Raw genomic sequence first — 8,585 nt, 5'->3', positions numbered from 1 at the left:
CGTCAATAAAAAATGTTTTAAAAATTGGTAGTTAAGTAGGACGCCCCCCAGTATGAAAGGGTGAATGCGGTATTATGGTGAAAGAAGATACTAGCTGGGAGAAACTTTTGATTTTGTTTTGTTCTGGAGTAACGAGGATTACCAACGTCCCTCACAATCCCCCCTTTTGAGTTGACCATGTCCCTAAGGTTTTTGTTAATTGTTGATTTTCAATGTATTTTTAACATGAATAAAGGATTTAATATTTCAAAGTGAAGTATCTGTTCCGGCAGATACTGCAAGCAAAGCATACCTTGGTCAATGTAGGGGCAACTCTTCATACCAATTGTCACTATCCAGCTTCCCTACTCCCCAGGGAGTTGGTCTCCATTTCACCTTCACTCCTCACATTAAAAATCGGTCTTGCGCCTAATTTGCTCGGTGGGGGGGCAAATAAATACCCTTTTCTTGGCCTTTTGGTCAAGATCAAAGTGTAGTATCTGTTCTTAATACATGTCGTACTTATTGTAATATAAAGTGGGGGATCACTTTTCTGTATTAATTTAATGTAAAATGATCACCCACTTTACAACCAGTCAGTCTCAAAGTAATTCAAGTCATTCTCCGGATCATTCAAGTTGTTTTTGAAGGATTCCAGTTATTTTTTTAAGCATTCAAGTAATTCTTAAGGTTATTTAATTCATCCTTAAGTTCATTAAAGTCATTCTAAGTCATTTACTTTTTATTTATTTAAGTCATTTCAGCCCATTTTTCTGTCATTTTAGTTTATCTTTAAGAATTTCATGTCAATCCTACATTCACGCATTCATTCATTACACGAGAGCACGAGACTAATGGCTATCGGTCTTGTTTTAGTTCGTTTCCCCTTTCAATTTTTCTCTTACCTCCATTTAATGTGTCTCCTACGCTCTCTTCTGCATTATTTCCTCTTTGTTGTTGTAATTGTTGTTGTTGTTGTTGTTCTTCTTCTTCTTCTTCTTCTTCTTCTATATGAACTAAACTATTTTAGTTCGTCTCTCTTTTACGAATGACCGAATGTCGTTCTCTATAAACTCCGCCACCTCAAACCTTCTCACAACATCTTCTCCCAATCGATGACAGCATCCGGACAACTTTGCCTTTTCTTCTCCATCGACTCACTTCGGAATTTTCTCTTCTGCTTTAAGCTCCACGTTCTCTTCCATTTACTTACGAATTCTTATCTCCACAACTTCCAACAAATAAACGTGTCCACTACAGCATACAAATGAACCAGATTTCTCTTTGCGTTTCAGACATTGGCTGATGGTGCCAGTCTTGATGCGTTCCGTTACACGGATACATGTCAGCAAGACCACCATGACGTCAATTTACCACTTTCCCACGCCATTACTATCCATTCAACTAATACTGCCACAGGATTACAACGTGACCGCCAATGGCACTAATCAATTCTACTGCAAATAGAAGATACGACTAAGATACGTCCATCCAATATGTGCGTTTAGTAGTAAAAATGCGATTTAAATTAAAACAATACGTTAAATGTTACAAACCTATACTAAGAATTGAGTGAGTCCGTATTTTCCAACAAACAACGTAAAAATTAACCAAAGTTAATAAAGGAATAAAAATATGGAATTGAAAATGTTATGTTTTTGAATTTGTTTAGATGACGGTTGACAATATGGATTACTTGGATTTTGCGAAGTACCGTTCTCATATAGAATGTTATTCTTACACCGATATAATCTTCAACATTCTTGAGGTATATCTTGTCGAACTCGGTAATCTTTCTGACAGAACTCGGGAGTACACATGAAATTTCTTATATATATATATATAACATAAAAAAAAATATATAAAAATTTCTTATATATATATACATATATATATATATATATACACACAAACACACACACACACACACACACATATATATATATATATATATGTTTAGTGGAAATGGTAATTAATAAAAACTGAAGAAAGTGCTAAATACTGTTGTAGAGCAAATATGCGTTTTATTTTTTATTACTGTATCTTTCTGTAGATTCCTCAGACTTTTACAGAGACTATAAAAGTCTGAGGAAGCTACAGACGGCAAAAAAAAAAACGGCCGGGTAGCTGAAGCAATAATGTAACTTAACAGAAAGATACGGTAATAAAAAATCAAACGCATATATATATATATATATATATATATATATATATATATATATATATATATAACTATTTACTATAATAATTATTAAATACCTACAGCCACTGGTGTTTCAATCGTTTTAGGAATCATCAGTTCAGAGTGTCACGATTAACACCAGTCGATAGATCCAAATCCGGACACAGAAATCATCTCTGGCTTCATTAGCAAGGATCCAATCCATTCGATTACGGTTAACCGCGAGAAATATTGTTGAAATTTAAACATTTATTTTTAAATGCTTTTTATCGTGTGTCAGAGTGATCTAATCATTATATTATGATCTGCACATAAGAGCTAAAATGGCTGATTTTTTTTTATTTCAACTGAAAGTGCTCAACGATAAGAAACAAGTTTCTTAAATCGGCTGACATAATTATTTACTATAATAATTATTAAAATAAACAAAATTATTATTTATGTATTATTTTTACTTATAAAACAGAACCACGTGTGCAGAGATTACAGTTATATATACATATATATATATGTATATATATATATATATGTATATATATACTATTCATACATATATATAATATATTTATCGGTTATGAAAATATATATGGCAGTTTAAGCTACACGAATATGCCGGGTTTCATCCTCGTGAGAATTCGTCAGGCTTATGCATAAGCTTATAAGCCTGACGAATTTCCACGAAGATGAAACACGAAATATTCTGCGTAGTTTAAATTGCCATATATATTTTCATAACTTACTACCATGCTCTACCTATGTATTGAACACTGTCGAAGTAAATTCTGAAACTTCATGCATAATCATATATATCCTTATATTAATTTATGTGATTAAATGATATATATATACATATATATATATATATATATATATATATATATATATATATATATGTATATATGTATATATGCGAGCTCATATGGATTAGTGGCCTGTATTTTACATAAAATTCTGGACAAAAGTAGAAACCCGATTGCATATGTGTCAAGATCACTGTTCCCCGTATACAAGCAATAGCAGCAGATAGAGAAAGAAGCACTTGCTATTATTTTCGCAGTTACAAATTTCCACAGACGATTCTTTGTAGATTGACCATAAATATCTCTTGACCCTCTTTGGTTCGAAGGAATGGTTACCCATATACACTGCTGAGATGGGACAATATTTGTTGGGTTACAATTTCAAGGACGAGTAACTCTTTTCCCAGCAGATCGCACATTGGACGGACTTTCAAGGTTGATTTCGAGACAGAACGATATTCTCGAGGACTTATATACTGCTTCCATATGTACCGATAGTGAAATTAAAACCACGATGTGCAATACTATCAGAAATCTTCCAGTTACTCTTCGTGAAATTAATACGAAGCAAATACGAATTTTGAGTGCTATAAAAGAGAAAATCACAAATAAAGACAAACAAGTACGAAACAATTTTTCTATGTGTGATGACGTTATATTATACAGCGAAAGGGTCGCCATATCAAAAACGTCACAAAAAATCATAACGAAATATTTTTATATGGTTCACACGTGAATGAACAAAACGAAGAACCTCATGTGTAGTTACGTATATTGGCCAAAGATGTATGATGACATAAAAAAATATCGTCGAGTCATGCAAGGGTTGTTCATTGACGATAAAGGCACTCAAAATCATGTTTAAACCGTGGCCCAAAACAGACGAACGGTGGTCTAGAATTTGTATAGATTTTGCAGGACCGCAAAAAGATGTAATAGACACGAAAAAAAAAAATTGAATAATATTCAATTGTTTTCGTGTCTACTTCTTTGAAAGGGCAACGAATATAGTTTTCGGTGTAATACCACACGGTTCGCGCGTATATGCTTAAGCTAGAGGCTCAATTTTCCAAATACTCTACGTATTAAATAAGGTATATTTCGACAATAACGCGTAAAATGTTATCTTCCAATAGGACCCTTGTGTCTGGTTTATCAACATGTCCCACAATAAAATAACCTTTTGGGTTAAATAAGATAAACGAGATGGCCAGTTGACATAAGATTATTCGTTCTTCAAATATTTCTCTTGTAAATTGAGATCATCATTAGCAATTCGCAAACCGATAGTTACCAAATCTGTAATTAAGGAAAATAAAGTTGTCAATTTAAAGTTCATCACCTCTCAAAACATCACACACACACACTATATATATATATATATATATATATATATATATATATATATATATATATATATATATATATATATATATATATATCAGTCAAATGTCAATCAAAGCCAAAACAGAAAAATAACAGATAGTATGATGTACACATAAAATGCTATTTTTAAAAGTTTATTTTGTTAAGGGTAGGAGGCATAGAAAATGCATCTTCTAGGGTAAGTATTCTTGCGCTTTCTTTTATCTATAAAAAATAATTTAGACCAGGATTAAATATTAATTTAATGAAATCAGTTGAAAATTGTTTTTCTTTTTAACACAGACCAACATTTTGCCTATCAATCGGGAGAACATACTATTTCATCCACATATTAATTCGATAATCATACCGGTCAATTAAATAGGGGAAATCTATAATTACTTCGTCTATAGTAAAATATCACAATTGATAAAGTCATAGAGTTTGCCTTACATTCTTTCGTTGTATCAATAGTTTTTGTTGTTGTTGTTGTTGTTGTTTTATCTAACAGCGTTCCTGGTACCATATACTGATATAATTCTACCCTCTTCACTGTACACCCCCCCTCATTGTCTGGATCAATTACCATGTTCCACAGTATGTAAGCCCGTTTTTCTTTTCAACTAAGGTCATCTAAAAATAATTGATTACCTTCGTTTGAATCCACTGAAATATAGGTTTATGATTTAATATTCTTTTCTTTTTCTACTAGTAACTTGCCATGCTTATTTACGATCTCATTTTAACGTATGTGTATATAGATTGACTATTTTCAATTGCAGATCATGTTTTAGCATGTCTATCGCCTACTTCGTTTACTCAATTATCTGCATCGCTTGGTCACCGTACAAGAATAATTCTTTTTTAGTTTGTCAAACTGATAAGACATTTTAATAGGCCATTTATACACAGACGATTGATTTCCCCAGTTTTGTATTGAGAGGAGGCGAGATAAGAAATCAGTGAATAATGCATAGTCTATTGCCTTTCAGATGGAAACAAATTCAAATTATATTTCTTTCTTTCGTGCAGCAGCATCTTCATCTTCATCACCAGACAATCACATTTGTCTCTGCAGTACTTTTGAGTAACGCGTTAAGAAGGTTTTATTTGAGCTTCCCCAAGGATCTGTGACATAGTGGATAAAGTATATGGTAAAATTAGAATGTAAAGTTATACTTTTTTTCTGGAAGTTCTTAGCTTGGCTGGTTACTTTTAATGCATCTAAAATCAAGGTCCTATCTTTACATCATCAACGCTCTGATCCCCATCTGGATCAATTGAAATCGATGGCTCTCGTCCAGGGGAGACTCCATGTTTTGATAAGCTTCTGGTTTTGACCTTTACACCTGACCTGAAATGGAACACATACATCAAGTCTGTTGCCAAGGTCGCTGGGAAAATAGTGGGATCCTTCTACCGCTATCGAAGATATATCACTACTGATGCAATTCTCTATCTATATAAAAGCCAAGCACGTCCAAGGATGGAGTATTGCTGCTACATCTGGGCAGGAGCTGGTAAAAACAACCTATCCTGCCTTGACAGAGTACAAAACAGACTTCGCAGCTTAGTGAGGGATGCCCTTATCTCTTCCCTGCAACCTCTCCCCCACACAAGAGACGTTGCGAGTCTTTGTCTTATCGTTATTTCCATGGCAAGTGCACGTATGAGCTCCAATCTCTGGTTCCCCCTCGCCAATCTTTCACGATAAACACCCGTCTAGCTGAAACAACTGTCAAAGATTTTCCCCACTCTTTATCTGTGCCTAAATAAAAACGTAGATTCCATGAACAAGGCTTCTTTCTTAGAAGTGCACGCCTGTGGAACTCTCTACCGCTTGTGTTTCCCACCTTACTACAACTTGGACATCTTCAAGTCCAACATAAACAGATTCCTGACAAACCACCCCTTAAGTAAGACACTCTATCAAAACCCCCAATACTAATGATTACTACAATACTATCTTGGACGTATTCAAGTTCAACATAAACAAATTCCTGATGAACCGCCCTCATAAGTAAGACACTTTATCAAATCTCCAATACTAATGATTACTACGACACTATCGTATTACATACTGTACACGCAATAAACCTTGCTCTCGAGTTGCTTCCGGGCCTTGATAAGTGGTGACCTCCATGTAAAAGAAAAAAAAAGAAAAGCTTCAATCTTTAGTGCGGGCGACAATCAAAATACAATTGCGGATTTCTCAGGACATCTGCACAAAAAAATTGAGTATGATACCATCGTGAATTAAATAAAAGCGCTCTGCTTAACATTCCGTGCAGATTCCAGAATTGTACAAAATATACCCGGATATGGTCGCAGGTTACATCGACCGAAACTTTGTAAACATGACAGTCAAGCTGAAAACAGTACGCCGAATAACCCAACAAATACGAATAATTAATCCTCATTTCAAAAATTAAGAAACGTTCCCCAATGAGGTTACGTATTCAATCAAACGTTTTTTTTTTTGTATACAGACTAGTATCCTCATCACCTGATCATTGATCAGAGATGGACAACGGTCTAACTTAGAAGTGACTTTATTTTGAGATATCTATGTCTAAGGGAGAAAGTCAATAGCTCTGATAATGTGAAAATCAAACACTTGGAAATAACTTAGATTAAAGCCATTATAAAGATTCGCTACGTGGTCCATATTTTAGCCAAATCCGCATATTATCTAGCACTGACTTTGATTTAATTTTAATGTATATCTATGTCGAATGTGACAGAAAAGATGAAAATCACATCTAGATGTTGTTCATCGTAGAAACACGCTATTTGGTCCATATTGTTGTCAATGAAGTCCTACATTTTATAGGACATTTAACCTTGAATTTTGGAAATATTCGATTGACATTTTGACGGAATTTAAATGTACCGTGTCACTCGGTGCGCTATCTGACGATTAACTTATACTTTTGTTAGCACTGGGACTGCACTTATCACGGCAGAAAAAAACTACTCAAGGATAAATTTTAGTAAGATAAATAGATTAACAGTTTAATGATAATGACTTATATAAGAGATTTTAAAATGTAAAACCTACCACATACTCCAAACATCAGCTGATCATCCCACAAAACAGCAATTTTTTCCACTTTGTCAGAAATATTCATGCAATATAAAAACTATAAATGATAAAGCGATAGTTATGAAGCTTTCAAAAATAACTTCAAGGCTTATTTACCACTCTTTATCACACACGCCATTTTTTCATTAATGATTAAAAACCTGTCAGCGCTTGAAGTCAATTTGAGAATCAGGTTTAATGCGGTAGATAGATTGACATTTTAATAGTCTATATAATATTCTGCTTGCTCCTTCGTTAGTTAGTCTGTACTGTTTGAAAAATACCAAATACAATTCTGAAAGACTAAATTGCCTCAAAAAAGCCAAATTAGGGAAATGTGGCAATCTTGGACAATCTGGCAATCTTGGACAAGAATATGACAGTAACCCCATTTTGATGTAGAAGCGTGTTCGAATATCATTAGAATAATATATATTTTTATTGCTGCAACGGTGTGAGAAAGGACTCGTAATAATTTCGATGTGCAGCACTTCTTCGCTGCAAAATAAAAGTAAGAAAAACGTTAGGAAAAGGAACTTTCAAAAGAAAAAAGTGCAAAAAAGAAAAATATTGTCTGCCAAGAGATGCTAGACTGAATGAATATATTGATTGTGGATTGGCTTACAATTTGGCTTCATTATTTGTATTGAACTATGTAGCATAATATTATTTTCTAGGTATTTAATTGTACTTATTAATTTATCTCGTTTGGGTCAGTTCTATTTTTAAAAATCAAATGGGCACTATTCTCATAAAACTGGGTATATTCGTGGTAGGTCGATTAATCAAAATCGAAATCGAAAACCGGAAAAATCGGAACATTTTGGGGTATCGGAATCGGTATCGGAATTGAAAAACTGTGTGCTTATTTTCCGATGCCAAAAACGATCGCTTTAATCTTTTTATTTCATATTGCTTAAAACAGAATTTGCCACTGGTGGTAGTAGTAATAAAATAATGACTATTTATTGATTTAAAATGATAAAAAAAACCTAAAACTTTTAGATCATATTCCACAAGTCTATTTTCACGTATGAGAAAATATATGCACATTTAACACGTGTTTGACGCTAATCACGATAAATAACAACTTTATAGTTAAATATTTAGAGATTTATAAAACAAAATTAGAATCGGTAATTGTATCGGAATCGGGAAAATATTGGAATCATGT

The 8,585-nt window shown here is 33.5% G+C and overlaps 1 pseudogene; it reads left to right on the top strand.

Annotated features, from left to right (window-relative positions):
• The first annotated feature begins 438 nt into the window (after positions 1-438).
• Positions 439-565, top strand: LOC145267286 (U2 spliceosomal RNA; annotated as a pseudogene).
• Positions 566-8,585: the final 8,020 nt, after the last annotated feature.

This window comes from Euprymna scolopes, chromosome 42 (assembly GCF_053919585.1).
Source record: "Euprymna scolopes isolate OS-2025 chromosome 42, ASM5391958v1, whole genome shotgun sequence".
NCBI lineage: Eukaryota > Metazoa > Mollusca > Cephalopoda > Sepiida > Sepiolidae > Euprymna > Euprymna scolopes.
The sequence above is the reverse complement of the archived record's forward strand: the minus strand, read 5'-3'. Positions and strand labels throughout refer to the sequence as shown.